Source organism: Bombina bombina, chromosome 6, assembly GCF_027579735.1.
Source record: "Bombina bombina isolate aBomBom1 chromosome 6, aBomBom1.pri, whole genome shotgun sequence".
Classification (NCBI taxonomy): Eukaryota; Metazoa; Chordata; class Amphibia; order Anura; family Bombinatoridae; genus Bombina; species Bombina bombina.
In genome coordinates, this window is record NC_069504.1 from 232375573 (window position 1) to 232400482 (window position 24910).

Consider the following 24910-nt stretch of genomic DNA (forward strand, 5'->3'; position numbering starts at 1 on the left):
ATTTAATAACTACCTAGCTAAAATAAATACAAATTTACCTGTAAAATAAATCCTAACCTAAATTACAATTACACCTAACACTACACTATCATTAAATTAATTAAATAAATTAATCCTATTTAAAACGAAATACTTACCTGTAAAATAAACCCTAATATAGCTACAATATAACTAATCGTTACATTGTAGCTATTTTAGGATTTATATTTATTTTACAGGCAACTTTGTATTTATTTTAACTAGGTACAATAGCTATTAAATAGTTATTTACTATTTAATAGCTACCTAGTTAAAATAATTACAAAATTACCTGTAAAATAAATCCTAACCTAAGTTACAATTAAACCTAACACTACACTATCATTAAATAAATTAAATAAATTAAATACAAATACCTACAAATAAATACAAATAAATACACTAACTAAAGTACAAAAAATAAAAAAGAACTAAGTTACAAAAAATAATTTACAAACATTATAAAAATATTACAACAATTTTAAGCTAATTACACCTACTCTAAGCCCCCTAATAAAATAACAAAGCCCCCCAAAATAAAAAAAATTCCCTACCCTATTCTACATTTAAAAGATACCAGCTCTATTACCTTACCAGCCCTTAAAAGTGCCTTTTGCGGGGCATGCCCCAAAGAATTCTGCTCTTTTGCCTGTAAAATAAAAATACAACCCCCCCAACATTAAAACCCACCACCTACATACCCCAAATCTAACCCAAACCCCCTTAAAAAAACCTAACACTATCCCCTGAAGATCTTCCTACCTTGAGTCGTCTTCACTCAGCCGAGCCGAATTCTTCATCCAATCCGGGCGATGTCTTCATCCAAGCGTGGCGCTGAAGAGGTCCACCATCCGGCTGAAGTCTTCATCCAAGCGGGGGCTGAAGAGGTCTTCCATCCGGCTGAAGTCTTCTATCAAGCGGCATCTTCAATCTTCTTTCTTCCGGCTCCATCTTCATCCCGCCGACGCGGAACATCCTTCCTCCACGACGAACTCCCGACGAATGAAGGTTCCTTTAAATGACGTCATCCAAGATGGCGTCCCTCAAATTCTGATTAGCTGATAGGATTCTATCAGCCAATCGGAATTAAGGTAGGAAAAATCTGATTGGCTGATTGAATCAGCCAATCAGATTCAAGTTCAATCGGATTGGCTGATCCAATCAGCCAATCAGATTGAGCTCGCATTCTATTGGCTGATCGGAACAGCCAATAGAATGTGAGCTCAATCTGATTCGCTGATTGGATCAGCCAATCGGATTGAACTTGAATCTGATTGGCTGATTCAATCAGCCAATCAGATTTTTCCCACCTTAATTCCGATTGGCTGCTAGAATACTATCAGCTAATCAGAATTTGAGGGACGCCATCTTGGATGACGTCATTTAAAGGAACCTTCATTCGTCGGGAGTTCGTCGTGGAGGAAGGATGTTCCGCGTCGGCGGGATGAAGATGGAGCCGGAAGAAAGAAGATTGAAGATGCCGCTTGATAGAAGACTTCAGCCGGATGGAAGACCTCTTCAGCCCCCGCTTGGATGAAGACTTCAGGGGTATTGTATGTTTTTTTTACAGGCAAAAGAGCAGAATTCTTTGGGCATGCCCCGCAAAAGGCCCTTTTTAAGGGCTGGTAAAGTAAAAGAGCTTTTCAATTTTTAATTTTAGAATAGGGTATGGGCATTTTTTTTTTATTATTATTAGGGGGCTTAGAGTAGGTGTAATTAGCTTAAAATGTGTTGTAATATTTTTATAATGTTTGTAAAATTATTTTTTTATTTTTTGTAACTTTGTTTTTTTTTATTTTTTGTACTTTATTAGTGTATATATTTGTATTTATTTGTAGGTATTTGTATTAATTAATATATTGATAGTGTAGTGTTAGGTTTAATTGTAACTTAGGTTAGGATTTATTTACAGGTAATTTTGTAATTATTATAACTAGGTAGCTATTAAATAGTTATTAACTATTTAATAGCTATTGTACTGGTTAAAATAAATACAAAATTGCCTGTAAAATAAATATTAACCACTAAAATAGCTACAATATAATTATTATTTAATTGGTAGCTATATTAGGGTTTATTTTACAGGTAAGTATTTAGCTTTAAATAGGAATTATTTATTTAATAAGATTTATTTTATTTTGTTAGATTTAAATTATATTTAACTTAGGGGGGGTGTTAGTGTTAGGGTTAGACTTAGGCTGTAGGGGGTTAATACATTTATTAGAGTAGCGGTGAGGTCTGGTCGGCAGATTAAGGGTTAATAATTGTAGGTAAGGTAGCGGCGACGTTGGGGGGGGGGCAGATTATGGGTTTAATAAATATTATGTAGGTGTCGGCGGGGTGTTAGGGGCAGCAGATTAGGGGTACATAGGGATAATGTAGGTTGCGGCGGTGTGCGGTACGGCAGATTAGGGTCTAAAAAAAATTAATAGAGTGGCGGCGATGTGGGGGGACCTCGGTTTAGGGGTACATAGGTAGTTTATGGGTGTTAGTGTACTTTAGAGCACAGTAGTAAAGAGCTTTATGAACCGGCGTTAGCCCATAAACCGGATGAGAGAAAAATGTATATACACACCGTATACAAACTTCAAAGCGGAACTTATTAGATATGTATTGTACTGGGGAAGAGAACAGAAGATATACACATGTGGACGAATTGCACATGAGCGAAATTGTGGGCGTACGTCATCTTTTTTTACAAGTGAGAGGATTTGGATTGGAAGATGTTCAAACATAGACACTCCTACTATTTTATGGGCGGAGTTATGCGGCTTTATAACATTTTATATTGAAAAAATACTTTAATTTTCAACTGCAGCAAGTTTGAACGCATGGGTTGTGGTGTTCGTCATACAAACAAAGCAATAAGGTTAGATTTTATTGCTTGTAGACTATCCCTTTGCGTAGTAGATTTTTTTCTGACAGTGAGTATAACATGCACAGATATGTTACTGTGAAAAAGACAGGTATTCACTAAGGGCTAGATTACAGGTGGTGCGCTAAATAATCAAATTTGCCCGTTTGCGGGAGCATGATAATTAAAGGGACACTGAACCCAAATTTTTTCTTTTGTGATTCAGACAGAGCATGCAATTTTAAGCAACTTTCTAATTTATTCCTATTATCAAATTTTCTTCATTCTCTTGCTATCTTTATTTGAAAAAGGAGGCATCTAAACTTTTTTGGTTCATGACTCTGGACAGCACTTTTTTATTGGTGTATGAATTTATCCACCAATCAGCAAGAACAACCCAGGTTGTTCACCAAAAATGGGCCGGCATCTAAACTTACATTCTTGCATTTCAAATAAAGATACCAAGAGAATGAAGAAAAATTGATAATAGGAGTAAATTAGAAAGTTGCTTAAAATGTCATGCTCTATCTGAATCACAAAAGAAAAAATTTGGGTTCAGTGTCCCTTTAACCAGCCATTACAAGAGAATGGTTACTGCAACCGCGACCTCGCGGCAGCATTTAGCTCTCCAATCAGATCTCTGGTTAATTTTCTGAAAATGCCCTCAAAATAGAGGGCATTATAATTTTTTATTAAAAAAAAGTACTATTTTTTTAATAAAAAATAATTCACTAGGCAGTTTTGGGGCTTTAAAGTTGGTGGGGGTGGGATGTACCTATATATATATATATATATATATATATATATATATATATATATATATAGTATATATATATATATATATATATATATATATATATATATATATTTACAAATGCTGTCCATCGCTGGACTACTTACCCCCTTTGCTGTGCAAGGTTCTGATGTTGTCTGACAGCATCAGAATGAGGCTCCCATAGGAGCCTATGGAAGCGCGCTCTCGTGAGCACAAAGTTTCCTAGCAATGAGAACGCAATTTCGTGTACACATTGCGATTTACTTGTAATACCAGTGAACATTATCGTGTTACGGCTCTATGCCGAAACGCGTAAGACCAGTCCTCCTGTTTTCAATACAGTTTTTGCATTTTATTATACGCCTTGGAAGTACTCCTGACTCTTTTCTTTTTCAACATTGGATTTCACTTAGGGGACTATGAGGAGTTCCCTTAATTACCGGAGCATTTCCAGTTTTGCTGTCTCCATTTGATACACCTAGACACCTGTATTATACTATACCCTGAGATATGCTACGGCACTAAGGACACACCCCCTATTGAGACTGAGATACCGACCTGCTTCCCTGAGTGGCTTTACACCCATCGTACATCATAGATCCATCCGTTGATTGGTCTGAGGTTAGTTGAGGTTTGGTCATACACACTCCACTGTCAGAGGAAATCCAGAGTGTTTTGAAGTGAATGGAAGCAGTGTGAGAAGCCAGGAGTGAATTTTGGTGATAAACGCCCATGGAGTGGGTACTACACTGAACGAGCGAGAAGCTTTCTTACCTCGGTCTCAACTTCAGGGTGAGTTGTGAGATTACAGAGCTCCTGCATATGAGTTACTTACACAGGTGGACTTTTTACAGTCACATTAACAGATGCAAATCAGCTACCAGGAACTTTCTATCTTTTTTGGGTTAATACTTGTTTCTCATAATACAAATGTGTTCAGTCCTGGCCAAAAGTTTTGAGAATGAGACAAATATTAATTTTCACAAAGTCTGCTGCCTCAGTTTTTATGATGGCAATTTGCATATACTCCAGAATGTTATGAAGAGTGATCAGATCAATTGCAATTTTCGCTTAAAAGTAACACTGAATCCAAATTTTTCTTTTGTGATTCAGATAGAGCGTGAAATTTTAAGCAACTTTCAAATTTATTCCTATTCTCAAATTTTATTTATTCTCTTGGTATTTTTATTTGAAATGCAAGAATGTAAGTTTAGATGCCGGTCCATTTTTGGTGAACAACCTGGGTTGCCCTTGCTGTTTGGTGGATAAATTTATCCACCAATAAAAATGTGCTGTCTAGAGTACTGAACCAAGAAAAAAGCTTAGATGCCTTCTTTTTCAAATAAAGATACCAAGAGAACAAAGAAAAATTGATAATAGGAGTAAATTAGAAAATTGCTTAAAATTGCATGCTCTATCTGAATCACGAAAGAAAAAAAAAAATGGGTTCAGTGTCTCTTTAAGACCTTATGGACCTTATTAGTATTTTAACATTGCATTTAAGCACAATTGTTAATCTTTCTTTTTCCCGTGTCCTAGAGAAGGTAATTTTAAAAGGAAGTAGATATGTGCAGTTAATAGGAGGCAGACCCTATCCTGTCATGGAAAGAAAAAAGAAAAACAATGTTAAAATAAAATTAAAATAAAAAAAAATTAATACATTTTCTGACCTTAGCTGCAAATACATGGAGAGAGGCAGCGACCAGCTCAGCCTCCCTCGATTGCACAACAACTTAAAAGGTGCTGTATGGAATGGCCCCGCCTGTCTGTCAGGTCAGGAGTCACATTTCATCATTAAGCTAATTAGGAAAAAGCCCCAAGTGAGGCAGCTCTCATATCTGCCTCGGGGGGGGGCATGATAGTGTAAGAGAATCACTGACAATCTGTGCTGTGGGTGGGAACAAATAGAAAAGAAGTCTGGGCAGCAGAAATAAAGTGCTGCAACTGCTTTTCCACTTAAAATTATGCACAACAAATTTTGTTTTGAGCGCAATGTCTGCAGAATTAGTAGCAGGAGTTAATTAATTTAGTGCCTCTCTCCACTCTGCACTGCGTGTCCTGTGTGGGCGAGGCTGGGTTCCACTTATACAGTTCCCCATGTAGAGGGCTGCTGGAGCGTGCAATGCAGGGTAGCAGCAGTCCTTCCTCTATTTTATCTGCTAGCTGCCTGGTTATCCTTGTTTACAAACGTCTGCAAGCTGCAGACAGCAGTTGGGGCTTTAAGAGAAGACAGGGCTGTCAGCCTTTCCCTTCCATCTCCCCTTGGCAGATTGGCAGTGCATTACTAGGATGTGCTGCTCTTAGCTTTCACTGCTGCTCATGTGAAGGTGCTAAGGAGGGACAGCCTTGTTGAAGTATTTATTTTACAATCATTAAACTAGGGTTACCATATTGCTGTGGAATTATGGTAACCCTACATTTAACCCCTTATGGTCATAGTGTAATTGTTCTTAATAACATTTGCGTTAAAAGCCTTTATAAAGATTGACTTCCGGTGGGTGGCGTATCAAGATGGTCGCAAGTTTGACCAGCTCTGCCTAAGACCAAGCTATTTTTCCTATCCTAGGATCAATTTCTTGCCATCCTGTTAGCCCTTAATGGTTTTAGCTATTCGGGCACTTATAAGGATCAAGACGCACAACTCTTGGCCCCCGGGACGACGGTAAAGTATAGAGAAGGAGAGAACTGGGATACGCTCTGCACGTTACATAGCTGAAATTAGACACAAGCATGGAGATCTCCCCAGCTGCAGCGGGACATCGGAATAAAGACATTGTGATTGCCATGCAAGGCTTGCTCTTGCCAGCGTTAGACAAACTAGAATCTACCCTGCAAGCCTTGCTGGCCAAAACTCAGATCAAGGGTCCCCCTTCAAAATGGCGCCGCCTCTCAACAGAACCCCCCTGCGATTATGTTCGCATGACTCCTGAGGCACATCAGATAGAGCATGGGGAGAGACCGAGGGGACAACTGCTGAAAAGCCTAACTTCACCTCTCATGCCCTGTCTGACAACGTACCTTGATGCACCAGTTGACTTCACGAACCAACAGGAAATGGAGGTCGCTCGCAGCACTTCAGAGCCAATAATGGCGACAGCAGGTTTTTCGGATCCACAAAACAGTTGCACCTCTGTCTGGGACCTCTTGCAGGGCGACGGACCACACAACATCTCAAAGATGCCTGCTAGATCAAACCCAGATTTCGACAGAATGGAGATGCTTGCTGTAGATGTGGGAAGCGCATTGAGAGACCAGTGGGACGCAGACATCCAGGAACTATATTGCTACCGCTGCCCTGAGGGGTGCTGCTGGTGGAGGCAGAGAAAGGCTTGGCTAGCTACGGGAGTTGGCTGACTGACAATCCAATATATATCTGTTAAGAGACTTATTGCCGCTTGATCCCCATATATGTTGCATAACGTTACTTAGAACCTTCTGCCTTATAATGGCCGGTGTTTCCTTGCTGGCTGCCTGAACTACCGCTTGTTGTATTTCTGTTTGATTACTTATGTCTCTCAATGTATATGCTTCTGCTTCCTCTAAGCATACACCAGCATTTACTCCCCATTTAGCTGGGACACTTAACTGCTGGAAGGATCTGATTTAGTCTATGGTTTGACTTACGTATACAAGAGGTTTTAATATATGTTCTAACTTGGGGCCATGACACACAGAGACGCTGCCCAGAGTTTGATCTTGCACTGATGTTGCATTGTGTTATTATTATGGCCGTAGATTAGTTCTTGCTCATTGCCATATCAGCTGTCTGTTCAGAATTGCTAAGCTTACCACCATGCCCTGCTACACATGACATGAATCAGGTCAATTAAACGTGGCTGATTGCTATGAGATATAGTCAATAACCATTGAGATTATAATATGTATGACACCTACTATTTACAGCTAATATACTTCCTATGCTGCTAACAGTAAACAGGGCAAAAGCAATCACACTTTTCCTGCATGATAGACCTCCTAGGGTAAATATTTGTGTGCATATTTTTATTTGACAAAAGTTCATATTATGCTAACTCTGCATATATCAACAGATTCTTTATGATCTGCTCAGCTTTCCCTAGAACTGCCCTGTAGAATGAGTAGCCCCCATGTGCTGCACTTATTTATGCCAGACCAATATTGGAAAGACCTTTTCGATAATGCATAAGTGTACACTGATAATATAAAATAAGCCAGCATTGGCAATCCCTGCCTAATCTATCCTCAGTTTATGCCTATTATATTAAATCTGACATCAACTCATCTGGCTTGGCTTAAGACTAATTCAGGCCTCAACTTGAACATAATAATATAAATCAACCTATTTCTTCTACTGGTTAACTCATATATGGCCTGGTTATCCCTAATAAAGTTAGCAAATAAAAGTTTTTACAAGTGCCCATTTTAATTAACTCTTATAGGCTATTTCATGCTACATAGATTGGGCTCTCACATGTCATACATAGCTGTTCCTCCTTAACCAACTATCAGACCACTGTTTATTAAAAGCAAACTATTGGGCAGTATAACCTACTATTAGATTCAGATACACCTCCACAATAGCACTCATATCAACTCATAGGATCAATAGTCTTATTAATTTAAAGGCATAAGGTTGCTTTCCCGGCAACACCAGGTAGCTTATATGCGGACCCCCCTCATATACGCATAATGGGGATGGCGTACCCCTGAATTCTCTGTGTCATCTGGGAAGGTGTTTAATTTTCTTAATTTTCATAATGGTTGTTTGGTTAAGGAGTTCTTATGTGTGTATTGTCTTAGTATTCTGTTAATTTTTGTTTTGCTAGTACTTATTCTCCTGTAGTAAGAGTAACTATCTTTAAGTGTCTAATGTAAGTAATATTTTGATATGTCATGCACTCTGACACCTAATATATTAGAAGATACTTCCACCACAATATAACTTGGCTTACATATATATACTCAATACTTATATAGATCTCATCTTACCCCCCTTTAAACCGCGTTTATTAATACCAATCCTCACTTATAAATAACCATATTATATCAGGTCTTATCCCACAAGAACTAGCCCATCTCTACAAAATGTTTATGTATGAGGCCTGCAAGCACTCTCAGGATTGTACCTTAACCTAATACTTAACCTAGTACCTTAACCCAATACTTATACAGTATTGCAATTCACGGTGAACCTAAAACTCTAAATAAGTGGAGGTTTTCCACATTGGCTTCAAAGGGGGACATATATATATACTCTCCGTGATAGAAGGTACTAGTTTACTTTATTTTAGTTTATTATTGTTTAGGTGTGCTAGGTCAGTGCTTAGTTGGGTTTTATTTAGTTTAGTTTAGTTTTGATGATATTATAAAATTTAGGGACATGGGTGCAACATAAGAAAATGCCTGAATAAGCTATATGTACCTCTAAATGCATAAGTGTCTTTCATCTTTCTCCAAAGTACGCGAATACTGTATATCGATGCTTATAATGTAGCATTTAACCTAGAACTCTGATTGTAACTTGTTCTCTGTAATATCACTCTGAGTGCATATGAATATGTTGTCTTGCTCCTATGTCTCTTCAATAAAAAGAATTAAAAAAAAAAAAAAAAAAAAAAAAGCCTTTATAAACAATATTATATCATTTACTGCACACAATATTTATTTATACTTTTGATTTCTGAGCGGCAAAAAAATTGTGGTAGGGAATCAGAGTGTACTGACAGGAATAAAAAAATGCCTGCAGTATTTTAAAAATACCATTTGTCATCTCTCTCTATCTTATTTTAAAAAAAGCTATATGGCTCTATTATTTAAATAATAGTATTTTAACAATTAATTTAGGGACATGGTTTTCTAATTATTTACTATTTTAACTAATTGTGTAGGAACAATACTTTTTTGTAATAATATGTTTATTATTTTTAAAACAGAAAATGACATGTGCTTGCATCTTTTTGTTAATAACGTAAATCATGCCCCTTGCTAATGGATTAATAGAGGAGACTATAAATGAGCTAAAGGCCAAGGCTTCTCTGAAAGGGTAATAAACTAAACAAATATTCCATTAAGCATACAAATGTACAACATTTTCCATTTCACATTTAAAGCAAAACCATTTAAATTAATACACAGAATAAAAGGAAATGCAGGGTTGTCCACAACTGATTTCTGAAGGTTTATAGTTCATTGGGGTCGATAAGGACGACTGCCACAGCTTTGATGGTGATCAGGAACATGACGCAACTGCATGAAAACACAGAGGCCTAGATTTGGAGTTCGGCGGTAAAAGGGCTGTTAACGCTCCGCGGGCTTTTTTCTGGCCGCACCATAAATTTAACTCTGGTATCGAGAGTTAAAACAAATGCTGCGTTAGGCTCCAAAAAAGGAGCGTAGATCATTTTTACCGCAAAAGCAACTCTCGATACCAGAGTTGCTTACGGACGCGGCCGGCCTCAAAAACGTGCTCGTGCACGATTCTCCCATAGGAAACAATGGGACTGTTTGAGCTGAAAAAAAACCTAACACCTGCAAAAAAGCAGCGTTCAGCTCCTAACGCAGCCCCATTGATTCCTATGGGGAAACACTTCCTACGTCTGCACCTAACACCCTAACATGTACCCCGAGTCTAAACACCCCTAATCTTACACTTATTAACCCCTAATCTGCCGCCCCCGCTATCGCTGACCCCTGCATATTTTTTTTAACCCCTAATCTGCCGCTCCGTAAAACGCCGCCACCTACGTTATCCCTATGTACCCCTAATCTGCTGCCCTAACATCGCCGACCCCTATGTTATATTTATTAACCCCTAATCTGCCCCCCACAACGTCGCCGACACCTACCTACACTTATTAACCCCTAATCTGCCGAGCGGACCTGAGCGCTACTATAATAAAGTTATTAACCCCTAATCCGCCTCACTAACCCTATCATAAATAGTATTAACCCCTAATCTGCCCTCCCTAACATCGCCGACACCTACCTTCAATTATTAACCCCTAAACTTCCGATCGGAGCTCACCGCTATTCTAATAAATGTATTAACCCCTAAAGCTAAGTCTAACCCTAACACTAACACCCCCCTAAGTTAAATATAATTTACATCTAACGAAATTAATTAACTCTTATTAAATAACTTATTCCTATTTAAAGCTAAATACTTACCTGTAAAATAAATCCTAATATAGCTACAATATAAATTATAATTATATTATAGCTATTTTAGGATTAATATTTATTTTACAGGCAACTTTGTAATTATTTTAACCAGGTACAATAGCTATTAAATAGTTATTAACTATTTAATAGTTACCTAGTTAAAATAATAACAAATTTACCTGTAAAATAAATCCTAACCTAAGTTATAATTAAACCTAACACTACCCTATCAATAAAATAATTAAATAAACTACCTACAATTACCTACAATTAACCTAACACTACACTATCAATAAATAAATTAAACACAATTGCTACAAATAAATACAATTAAATAAACTAGCTAAAGTACAAAAAATAAAAAAGAACTAAGTTACAGAAAATAAAAAAATATTTACAAACATAAGAAAAATATTACAACAATTTTAAACTAATTACACCTACTCTAAGCCCCCTAATAAAATAACAAAGCCCCCCAAAATAAAAAATTCCCTACCCTATTCTAAATTAAAAAAGTTACAAGCTCTTTTACCTTACCAGCCCTGAACAGGGCCCTTTGCGGGGCATGCCCCAAGAATTTCAGCTCTTTTGCCTGTAAAAGAATAAATACAATACCCCCCCCCCCAACATTACAACCCACCACCCACATACCCCTAATCTAACCCAAACCCCCCTTAAATAAACCTAACACTAAGCCCCTGAAGATCTTCCTACCTTGTCTTCACCATCCAGGTATCACCGATCCGTCCTGGCTCCAAGATCTTCATCCAACCCAAGCGGGGGTTGGCGATCCATAATCCGGTGCTCCAAAGTCTTCCTCCTATCCGGCAAGAAGAGGACATCCGGACCGGCAAACATCTTCTCCAAGCGGCATCTTCGATCTTCTTCCATCCGGTGCGGAGCGGGTCCATCTTGAAGCAGGCGACGCGGATCCATCCTCTTCTTCCGATGTCTCCCGACTAATGACGGTTCCTTTAAGGGACGTCATCCAAGATGGCGTCCCTCGAATTCCGATTGGCTGATAGGATTCTATCAGCCAATCGGAATTAAGGTAGGAATTTTCTGATTGGCTGATGGAATCAGCCAATCAGAATCAAGTTCAATCCGATTGGCCGATCCCATCAGCCAATCAGATTGAGCTCGCATTCTATTGGCTGATCGGAACAGCCAATAGAATGCGAGCTCAATCTGATTGGCTGATTGGATCAGCCAATCGGATTGAACTTGATTCTGATTGGCTGATTCCATCAGCCAATCAGAAAATTCCTACCTTAATTCCGATTGGCTGATAGAATCCTATCAGCCAATCGGAATTCGAGGGACGCCATCTTGGATGACGTCCCTTAAAGGAACCGTCATTAGTCGGGAGACATCGGAAGAAGAGGATGGATCCGCGTCGCCTGCTTCAAGATGGACCCGCTCCGCACCGGATGGAAGAAGATCGAAGATGCCGCTTGGAGAAGATGTTTGCCGGTCCGGATGTCCTCTTCTTGCCGGATAGGAGGAAGACTTTGGAGCACCGGATTATGGATCGCCAACCCCCGCTTGGGTTGGATGAAGATCTTGGAGCCAGGACGGATCGGTGATACCTGGATGGTGAAGACAAGGTAGGAAGATCTTCAGGGGCTTAGTGTTAGGTTTATTTAAGGGGGGTTTAGGTTAGATTAGGGGTATGTGGGTGGTGGGTTGTAATGTTGGGGGGGGGGGTATTGTATTTATTCTTTTACAGGCAAAAGAGCTGAAATTCTTGGGGCATGCCCCGCAAAGGGCCCTGTTCAGGGCTGGTAAGGTAAAAGAGCTTGTAACTTTTTTAATTTAGAATAGGGTAGGGAATTTTTTATTTTGGGGGGGCTTTGTTATTTTATTAGGGGGCTTAGAGTAGGTGTAATTAGTTTAAAATTGTTGTAATATTTTTCTTATGTTTGTAAATATTTTTTTATTTTCTGTAACTTAGTTCTTTTTTATTTTTTGTACTTTAGCTAGTTTATTTAATTGTATTTATTTGTAGCAATTGTGTTTAATTTATTTATTGATAGTGTAGTGTTAGGTTAATTGTAGGTAATTGTAGGTAGTTTATTTAATTATTTTATTGATAGGGTAGTGTTAGGTTTAATTATAACTTAGGTTAGGATTTATTTTACAGGTAAATTTGCTATTATTTTAACTAGGTAACTATTAAATAGTTAATAACTATTTAATAGCTATTGTACCTGGTTAAAATAATTACAAAGTTGCCTGTAAAATAAATATTAATCCTAAAATAGCTATAATATAATTATAATTTATATTGTAGCTATATTAGGATTTATTTTACAGGTAAGTATTTAGATTTAAATAGGAATAATTTATTTAATAAGAGTTAATTAATTTAGTTAGATAAAAATTATATTTAACTTAGGGGGGTGTTAGTGTTAGGGTTAGACTTAGCTTTAGGGGTTAATCCATTTATTAGAATAGCGGTGAGCTCCGATCGGAAGTTTAGGGGTTAATAATTGAAGGTAGGTGTCGGCGATGTTAGGGAGGGCAGATTAGGGGTTAATACTATTTATGATCGGGTTAGTGAGGCGGATTAGGGGTTAATAACTTTATTATAGTAGCGCTCAGGTCCGCTCGGCAGATTAGGGGTTAATAAGTGTAGGCAGGTGTCGGCGACGTTGAGGGGGGCAGATTAGGGGTTAATAAATATAATATAGGGGTCGGCGGTGTTAGGGGCAGCAGATTAGGGGTACATAGGGATAACGTAGGTGGCGGCGATTTGCGGTCGGAAGATTAGGGGTTAATTATTGTAAGTAGCTGGCGGCGACGTTGTGGGGGGCAGGTTAGGGGTGAATAAATATAATACAGGGGTCGGCGGGGTTAGGGGCAGCAGATTAGGGGTACATAAGTATAACGTAGGTGGCGGTCGGCAGATTAGGGGTTAAAAATTTTAATCGAGTGGCGGCGGTGTGGGGGGAGCTCGGTTTAGGGGTACATAGGTAGTTTATGGGTGTTAGTGTACTTTAGGGTACAGTAGTTAAGAGCTTTATAAACCGGCGTTAGCCAGAAAGCTCTTAACTCCTGCTATTTTCAGGCGGCTGGAATCTTGTCGTTAGAGCTCTAACGCTCACTGCAGAAACGACTCTAAATACCAGCGTTAGAAAGATCCCATTGAAAAGATAGGCTACGCAAATGGCGTAGGGGGATCTGCGGTATGGAAAAGTCGCGGCTGAAAAGTGAGCGTTAGACCCTTTAATCACTGACTCCAAATACCAGCGGGCGCCCAAAACCAGCGTTAGGAGCCTCTAACGCTGGTTTTGACGGCTACCGCCGAACTCCAAATCTAGGCCAAAGTAATTTTATTCAAGAGAGGAACATCCATTTAATACAACTCTAAAATCTTATTCATTTTTTGCTATAAATCCAATAAGTATATATTATTGTGCATCTATATATACAGCATAGCCATTTTTTCTTTTTGTTTAGCAGTCTGTATATTTCTATATTTCTTTGTGTCTCTGTGTGAGTATTTCTATGTGAGTGTCTGGTTTTGTGTCTTTTAATGTGTCTGTTTCTCAGGACTGTTTCTGTGAGTTTTTTTGAGTGTGTCTGAGCATTTCTGAGTATCTATTAGTGAGTACTAGACATTTACATACATTTTCGGAAGAATGCACATTCGTCACAAAAATGAAATTTTTTTTTGTAAACTAAAATTAAAGAAAATTAAAATACTGACTAAATTTGTCAGTATTTATTTGTTTCCTTTAATTTTTTGTAAGGGTTAATTACGTACCTAAACGTGCTGGAGTGCACGCTAACCCGATCCTCTTCTTGCCAGAGCTCCGGCTGCGCTAACTGGAGGCTTAGTATAATAGAACAGAAGTAGCAGTCGCACCACAAAATCCTTAATCAGAGGTTATCTTTATTGCCACAGTAGTTCTCTATTGCCACCTATAGAGAACTACTTTTACAAAAACGTGAGGCTTTTTGGATAAATAAATTAAATACATTAGCTCCCAATGGAATGAATAGAGAATTGGATTTGAGTGTGTTCCTTTAAGAGAGGAAATAACATCAAGAGTTATGTGATAATCTTTGTTTCTTTGTCTTCTTGAATTCTGTGTATAACATACTTGCTATGACATCTGTTTAGAGTTTTTTAACTTTGTATTTTTCTACAAAAAATGTTTTTAAAAAATGTGGTAAATCACATTGTTTTATAGGTGTAATCCACTAGAGGTCACTATGACAGGCCTGGTAAATGGTTAAATTAAAAAGGTGTGGTTTTACCTGGTTGTAGGTATTTAAGGTGATTAAGTGTGATGTACAAGTTATGAACATGACTAAGGGTTTATAGCCCGAAACGTTGTTCTGTTTTCCTGGCTCCCAGTATGTGGCAATAAAGATAACCTCTGATTAAGGATTTTGTGGTGCGACTGCTACTTCTGTTCTATTTTACTTTGAGGATTTCTGCAGTAATCCTATTGCAGTATGCACCCTATCAAGGATTGAAGTGCTGGATTTTGAACTGTTTCTTCTGGAGGCTTAGTATGCTCGGTTTCCAGGACCTGAACTAAAGAGGATCAGGTTAGCGCACTCTCCAGTATTTTTAGCTACAGGTGAACTTTTCATCTGTAGCTTCGAAACATTTACATATGTTTATTGAAAACTAATGTAAATGTTTAACGAAAATTTGATTTTTGTTTGGTTTTAAACTAAACGAAAACCAAAAAGTGAAGGCAACAAAAATTCAGGAACGAAACGAATTTTCTTGAATATCCGAAACAAAAATTGTGGCCTGCACATCTAGTGAGTACATGATTCTATTTCTCTGAGTATTTCTGAGTGTGTGTGTGCCTGTGAATGTTTCTGTTTGTGTGTCTATAAGTGTGTGTGTGTCTGAGAGTTTCTGCAGACTTTTAAGTATCCAACTGTTGATGTTTAAAAATATATAAACTTATATCTCTACTATTATATCATCTAACTTTCACCCCCTATTATTTAAGTTTAAAGAATACTTTGTAAAATGGGACTCACCTAATATTTCCTGGTGGGGCAGGATAGCTGCTATTAAAATGAACCTTTTGCCAAAGCTGACATATCTTTTCCGGTGCCTCCCTCTCCCTATTCCTAAGAGCATAATTTCACAGTTCCAAAGACTGTGCAACAATTTCATTTGGAAGAGGAAACGTCCTAGAGTCGCAATGAAAATTATGTCATATCCAATATTGGCAGGTGGAGCGGCAGCCCCTAATATAGCAGTCTATCATGAGGCATCCAGGTTAGCCCATATCACAGCCTGGGGTTTAGAGCCCCCTGAAAGTAGGTGGGCGGAAATTGAGCAGGCGTCTCTACCAAAGGGACTCAGCCTGCGAGATCTAATCTGGATCCCAAGACACTCCAGGAAACCAGAGTTAAGCTTAAATTACATCATAGCTTCTAACCTAAAGTTTGGGGATAGAATTCATCATAGGAGTGGAATTGCTCCACACCCCTCTCCGGCCCACTCTATCACAGGCTTACTGGGTGCCTTAGCAGATCCACATCCTTTGGAGTGGAGGGCACTTGAGATTCAGTCTGTAAGAGATTTGTTCTCGGATGAGGGCTTGCTCTCAGTTACCCTCTTCCAAAATAAATTTTCCCCTTCGCCCCTGATGAGCTTTGAGTTCTTTCGATTGCGAAACTTCTTGCATTCTTGGGGCTTTACTCCAGGACCCCTAAGATCCCGTACTCTGTGGGAAAAGCTTTGGGATGCAAGATACCTTGCCCCAAGAGTGTTCTCTCTTGCTTACTCTGCTCTTATACAGGCACCTACATACAACAAGTCTTTTTATATCACACATTGGGAAGGTGCTCTGCATTTTAATGCCCCTGAAGAGGCATGGAGGTCTGCAGCCTTAATAACTAAGAGTACGGTTCACAGTACTACCTATTTTGAACTCTACTTTAAGATCTTGACACAATGGCATTATACCCCCCTACGCTTATTCCAGATCTCCAAAACGAACTCCCCCATGTGTTGGAGGGGATGTGGCAGAGTGGGGTCCCCGGCCCATATGTGGTGGGAGTGTCCCAAGATTCAGAGAATCTGGACTAGGGCATTCTATTATTGCACCAAACTAGGCTTAGTGAATTCTAACCGGCCAGCAGCAGCGCTGTTCCATTTATTCACTGACAAGATGCCTCGACATTTAAAATTACTGTGTGTATATATTTTTATGTCTGTTAAATTAAATATCGCTAAGGCATGGCTCCAATCTAAGGGCCCAAGATGGAGTCAGATTAAGTCCACAATGGCACATATTGAAACCATGGAATGCGCGGTTTTTGCAGCTAATAACAAAATCACGATCCACTGTCTATGTTGGGAAGCCTGGCGACAATGCCTAGAAGGGGAGGTCATCACATGCTAGAAATGCCTTCTACTTCATATATTGAGATTATTAGTGATATCACTTATGAGGGGTGAGTGTCGATCGCCGGTGGGTTCTCCTGCAGAGACCTAGTAATATAGCATCTTTTGGAATTAGTAGTGGGAAGTCATTTCCCCTCCCCTTTCCCTTCCTTTCCCTTTTTTTTTTTTTTTTTCTCCCCTCCTCTTCCCTTTCCTCCCCCTCTTTCCTTTTCTTGTACTATATGCTATGCTTTTGTTGAGTTGCTCTATTTCTCGCTTGATATTAATTAATAACTCGACAATCTATGTCTTTATCATATAATATTGTTCTTCTTTTTGACTGTTCATGGACCGTTGTGTTATAAAACAAAAAATATGTGAGGTTTGTTTAGCCTTGGTACCCTTCGTATGACATACTATTGTTGTTACTATTCACTTGATGTTAGTGGTCACTGATCAATATGCTATAATCATGCTTCTGTATGACACTACGTCTTGCTGTTATGTAGCAGTTTCATCTGCATATTTACATGTATGTCTTTTTTTTCTTGTAAACCTCAATAAAAATTATTTTAAAAAAAAATATATATATATAAACTTAATATTTCAACAACGCATAAATGAAAAGTATAACATTATTGCAATATACATGCATGATTTATTTTGCTTCCTTTTGCTGTAAAATACATTTAAAATGATGCTTGTTATACTTTCTACTAGGAGGGCTTGGGTTAATGCTGCTATCTAATTTTCTGTTAACTATTGTTTACCTCCCTCTCCTTCCTCACCTTGTCTCTAGTCATTTGCTCTTTTAAGGTGGATTATCAGTTTTGCATCAACAATCATGATATACAAAGTATCAAAGGGAAAACTAGGTGGTTTAGATGTTAATTTTAAGGGCTAGATTACAAGTAGAATGGTATTTAGTGCTTCCGCTCGAGCGTAAACTTCGCTCAAAGTAAGCTTTATGTGCGTGTCTGGTAGCACATGTATTACAAATTTAAAGTAAAAATTTTGCGAACAAGTGAAATCCGACAGTTGCTAACTTGAGGATTTTTTATATCGCAACCGCCCTAAAGTTTTCACCCCTAGACTTCAATGGAGAGCTACCCCAACAGGAGTTAATATTTCACATTTCAAAGTTCTTCACATACAGGAATATGTTATTTTTATTGCAAATACATATTTTTTAGACATATCTGTATATACCAATACCTGTATATCTATTCCTATAGATACATAGATATATATTTTACATTAATATGATCAGATATTTATAGGAATATATATTTAATAATAAAAATTAAAACATTTATGTGAAGAACATATGAATGTAAAATATGCATAACAAGCTTTGGGTTGCGTGTTGGGTTAGCACACATTAAAACTTAGTTATCTTATGGCGTTATTAAAATATAAAGTATAAAAAAATAATAATAATAATAATTTAAAATTATTATAGATACTGTCAAATATATATATACATATCTAAACTATAATCACATTTGTAACGCATCTGTCGCCATCGGCAGTTGCGCATGCATCCTCAAAGGAATGTTGGATGCGCGCGCAGCCACCTCAGCGTGAAACAGCTTCAGGAGCTCCAACTCTCAGCTGAACAGTTGAGAGCTGGAGCTCCTGAAGCTTCAGGCATCTGCCGCATATGGACCCGGAGCGCAATCAGTGCTCCGCCTTCATATGAGGCCAGATTACTGATCGTTACAGATGGTGACACTGTGTGTGTCACCTTCTATAACGATCTTCTACTTGTGCCGGTGGGAGGTGTGGGTGGGTGGCGGGTAGGCGGCTCCGCAGGAGAGGGAATGGGAGTGCCCTAATAAAAAAAAAAAAGTGGACAGGGGGAGAGAGAGCAAAAGAGACGGGAGAGAGAGACCAAAAGAGAGGGAAGAGAGAGAGCAAAAGAGAGGGGAGAGAGAGAGAGCAAAAGAGAGGGGAGAGAGAGCAAAAGAGAGGGGAGGGAGAGCAAAAGAGAGGGGGGAGAGAGAGAAAAAGAGGGGGGGGGAGAGAAAGCAAAAGAGAGGAGCTGCATCCAGGTGGATTCCAAAAACGGCAGGTTGGTTCCGTCACCACAATAGACTGCCCTTCTGAAAATGGGTGGTTTAGTGGTTCCGTCAGCACAATAGACTGACCTCTGGGCAGGTTTTCGCACTAGTATATATATATTATATGGATTATTTAGATGTTTTTACAGTATCTATAATATTTTTGGCCCTTTAAAATTTAAAGCCAAAATGGAAACGTGCATGGGTGCATTTCAATTTTATACGAAATCATTTTTGCAATATACTTACATTAGCAAAAATGCTTCTAGTAAAAAATATGGTCTTTCAGCGGAATACGCACATATGCTGTGAGCGTTGTTCACTAGTATTCAAGCTAAGAGTGCTGGCATTGGTGTGTATAGGGTCCATGAAAGTGTATTTTGTGTCATACAAGCCACTGCTGGCTCTGTTAGATCAGATGTGTTTTTTCTCACTGACCCTCACAGGGGCTGCTCTGGTGGAATGATTGTAAAAAAGGGGCCGTCTCTATGAATGGCGAGATGGCTCTTATTGAAAGCTTGATGGAAGTTAGCAGTGAGAAGGGGGCGCACTTTCAAAATTAATTTCTGCAGCCAATATAAATCACATTACGCAGCTTTCTGCATATAGCATTTTACAATCATCTATATGTTTGTATGCATATGTTTTTCTGTTCGGTTTTTAAGTATTTTGAGTCTTTTGAGAAATGCTTGCCACCTTCTAGCTGGCGAGAACAAACGGTGAGATCTGTAGTGCAAAAATCTTTACAGAATTACACTGGGATTAGAGAGACAATTTCATATACAGCCATGGAACAGCCATGTTCAGCCTATTTTACAAAATAACAACCATTATGCTTTGTTTTTTGTGTTTATAAGTACACATTTCTGTGTGTTTTTTGCACATACAGTGTACTTAAATTGTGATTTGTGCTGTGCATATTTAATACGATTTATTCCTGTGTAATTTACATACAAATTTTACATTTTTGGTAAAATACAATTTTCGGAGAATAATTTTGATACAAGTTTTGATTCACCATAACAATACAATGTTTCCCTGCTAAATGGTTACATTATTAGTTTTGTATGATGTTTAAAATACAAATTCTATTGTGCACTTTTCATATACGAAAATGCAGTATACGCCCCTTAGCGAGACACCCTGTTCTCAGGTAAAAAGTGGTTTTAGATCATTCCAACAACCAAATAGAAGGGCAGCCTAGAGAGCTTTAGATCATTGGGCCCTTAGAAGTGAGGTGTTTGAATACTGGTGCACAGGCCCTCACAGCATATGTACATATTCATTTTACATGTTGAAAGTAAACACAAGCTTGGCGGGTTAGTGCGTTAAAGGGACAGTCTAGGCCAAAATAAACTTTCATGATTCAGATAGAGCATGTAATTTTAAACAATTTTCCAATTTACTTTTATCACCAATTTTGCTTTGTTTCCCTTGTTATTCTTAGTTGAAAGCTTAACCTAGGAGGTTCATGTGCTAATTTCTTAGACCTTTTCAGAATGCATTTTAACAGTTTTTCACCACTAGAGGGTGTTAGTTCATGTATTTCATATAGATAACACTGTGCTCGTGCATGTGAAGTTATCTGGCTGCAGGCACTGATTGGCTAAACTGCAAGTCTGTCAAAAGAACTGAAATAAAGGGGCAGTTTGCAGAGCCTTAGATACAAGATAATCACAGAGGTTAAAAGTATATTAATATAACTGTGTTGGTTATGCAAAACTGGGGAATGGGTAATAAAGGGATTATCTATCTTTTAAAACAATAAAAATTCTGGTGTAGACTGTTCTTTTAAGGATTAGGGCTAAATAAAAAGTTGCACTAATCACAACATAAATAAATAGTTATCCTCATATATACACTATCTAATAAAAAATATTCGTATACATATTTAAAAAGTTATAAGGGTTAAAGGGTATATGGTATATGACAAGGTATTTGAATGGAAAGGGCTATAATGTACAGGGAGTGCAGAATTATTAGGCAAATGAGTATTTTGACCACATCATCCTCTTTATGCATGTTGTCTTACTCCAAGCTGTATAGGCTCGAAAGCCTACTACCAATTAAGCATATTAGGTGATGTGCATCTCTGTAATGAGAAGGGGTGTGGTCTAATGACATCAACACCCTATATCAGGTGTGCATAATTATTAGGCAACTTCCTTTCCTTTGGCAAAATGGGTCAAAAGAAGGACTTGACAGGCTCAGAAAAGTAAAAAATAGTGAGATATCTTGCAGAGGGATGCAGCACTCTTAAAATTGCAAAGCTTCTGAAGCGTGATCATCGAACAATCAAGCGTTTAATTCAAAATAGTCAACAGGGTCGCAAGAAGCGTGTGGAAAAAACCAAGGCGCAAAATAACTGCCCATGAACTGAGAAAAGTCAAGCGTGCAGCTGCCAAGATGCCACTTGCCACCAGTTTGGCCATATTTCAGAGCTGCAACATCACTGGAGTGCCCAAAAGCACAAGGTGTGCAATACTCAGAGACATGGCCAAGGTAAGAAAGGCTGAAAGACGACCACCACTGAACAAGACACACAAGCTGAAACGTCAAGACTGGGCCAAGAAATATCTCAAGACTGATTTTTCTAAGGTTTTATGGACTGATGAAATGAGAGTGAGTCTTGATGGGCCAGATGGATGGGCCCGTGGCTGGATTGGTAAAGGGCAGAGAGCTCCAGTCCGACTCAGATGCCAGCAAGGTGGAGGTGGAGTACTGGTTTGGGCTGGTATCATCAAAGATGAGCTTGTGGGGCCTTTTCGGGTTGAGGATGGAGTCAAGCTCAACTCCCAGTCCTACTGCCAGTTTCTGGAAGACACCTTCTTCAAGCAGTGGTACAGGAAGAAGTCTGCATCCTTCAAGAAAAACATGATTTTCATGCAGGACAATGCTCCATCACACGCGTCCAAGTACTCCACAGGGTGGCTGGCAAGAAAGGGTATAAAAGAAGAAAATCTAATGACATGGCCTCCTTGTTCACCTGATCTGAACCCCATTGAGAACCTGTGGTCCATCATCAAATGTGAGATTTACAAGGAGGGAAAACAGTACACCTCTCTGAACAGTGTCTGGGAGGCTGTGGTTGCTGCTGCACGCAATGTTGATGGTGAACAGATCAAAACACTGACAGAATCCATGGATGGCAGGCTTTTGAGTGTCCTTGCAAAGAAAGGTAGCTATATTGGTCACTGATTTGTTTTTGTTTTGTTTTTGAATGTCAGAAATGTATATTTGTGAATGTTGAGATGTTATATTGGTTTCACTGGTAAAAATAAATAATTGAAATGGGTATATATTTGTTTTTTGTTAAGTTGCCTAATAATTATGCACAGTAATAGTCACCTGCACACACAGATATCCCCCTAAAATAGCTATAACTAAAAACAAACTAAAAACTACTTCCAAAACTATTCAGCTTTGATATTAATGAGTTTTTTGGGTTCATTGAGAACATGGTTGTTGTTCAATAATAAAATTAATCCTCAAAAATACAACTTGCCTAATAATTCTGCACTCCCTGTATATTTACATGCATATGCATGTCTAAATATGTGTGTGTATATATATATATATATATATATATATACTGTACATATGTTTATATGTGTATATATGTGTATTTGTGTTTATATGTATATATATATATATATATATATATATATGTGTGTATTTATGTTTATATGTATATATATGTATATACATACATATATACACACATATAAACACATATATACATATGTATATATACTTTGGAGCCCTTTACACTCAAATACCTGAAAACATGAAAAATAATTTTTAATACATTTTTATATTTTATAATGTGTTTACTATGTATGTACTGTAACTATTTTACATTCCAATGTTCTTCACATATGGGAAAATGTTCTTTGTATTTTTAAATATTTATTTCTATATAAACCTGTATATATTCATAGATATTTAGAAAAAGTAATTATGTATATCTGTTTATAATTTAATAGAACATTCGATTGTAAAATATTCATAACTGCCTTTGGGTTAGCGCAGTTGGTCTTACGCAGTGTTTGGTTATGGCGCAAACAAAGTGCAGCTCTTTTTCCATTTTGCAAACTATATTGAGGACTAAAGGGAGAAAAAGTTAGCACGGTTGCTATATCCAAAGTCCTGAAGTTAGCATACGTCTGCTTTTGCTTGCTTACTTTTTTTTTTATAAACTTTATTTATTCTTCAGAGGTTACCATAAATCAACAAATATTTTACAGATACAGTGTCAAGTTTGACTTCATTACAGTATGTTTAGATCAACTTGAAGGTAAATTTTACAGAACCCCCTTTTTTTTTATTTTTTTCCTCCTCCCTCATCTCTCCTCAATTTTCCCACCCCCCGCAGCAGTCTCACCCTCTCACATTTAAAGTTACCCTCCAGATTACCTCCTCTCTCCCTCTCCAGCAAGATCAACTGACTATTTGTTAATGTGTATATTATGTTATGTTCCTTTGGTTTCTGTTTCTCTCATTATAGAGAAATTCCCAGTTTCCTTTGAGACGCTCTCCTAGTAAGAATTCAGTGTTCCTAAGAGGATACAAGATACGTGTTTGCATGGAAATGTCTAATGTATGAATGTATGGTTCCCATTTCTGAATAAAGGGTTTAGTTCTACTCTGCACATCTGTCATTGCATCTACGGCCTCTACTGTTAGTTGGCTCTGCATACCTGCTTTGAGTTGCGGGATCGTGGGGGCTTTACCACCCAACCATCCCTTGAATTTCAGTTTCCTGGCTTGTAAAATTACATTGCTAGTCAATTTTCCTGTGCTCCCTGAGTGTGGTGTTGGGGTATGTAAAAATACTACCATGGCGGGGGAAATGTTTATGGATATCTTGAAGGCTGATTGTAGCCAATGCTCCACCATCGCCCAAAATCTGTTAATCTTTGGACAGCTCCATATCATATGGACTATGTCTGCCTCTGGTGCTCTACACTTTTGACAGGTTCCTTCTGAGTTTGGTCTCCATTTTTTATAAATCCTCGGGGGTATGTACGCGTTGTGTATAAGTCTAGTGTGTGACTCTCTGTTTACCACCGATAGCGTAGCCTTTCTCACTTTCTGTATGCTTCGTTTTACTATATCTGCTGAGATGTCTGTGTTCAATATAGCCGACCATATGTCACCAATGTGTTTCATTGCTGAATCGTTGGTCTGTTGCATGTAGAGTTTGTATGTGTGGGAAATGGATGTTTCTCCCTGTACTTTTCTGTGTATTAATCTATTAGTTCCCAGATTTTGATTCCGTAATTCGTCATGTTTGAGTAAGTCTTTAATGTAATGTCTTGCCTGTAGGTATGCAAAGTGATGTCTGTGTGGCAGGTTATATTGCGTTTGTAATTCTTGGAAAGGTTTAATCGTCATGTCCAAGGTATTTATGAACTGGGAGACCGAGGCTAATCCTCTAGTTTTCCATGTGATGAATACTCCAGTGTCTATTCCCGCTGGGAATTCTGGATTTCCACTTAATGGGAGATATTTTGTGTATCTGTGGTTAAACTGGAGCTTCTCACACATTTTCCACCAGGCTCGAAGAGGTTGAAGTAGCATAGGGTATTCATTTAGGAGTTTGGTGATTTGGTTGGGCGACATGTGTGGGATAGCTTGTAATGACCAAGGAGATATTGGTTGTGTTTCTAGTGCCGGTAGTGTAAAAT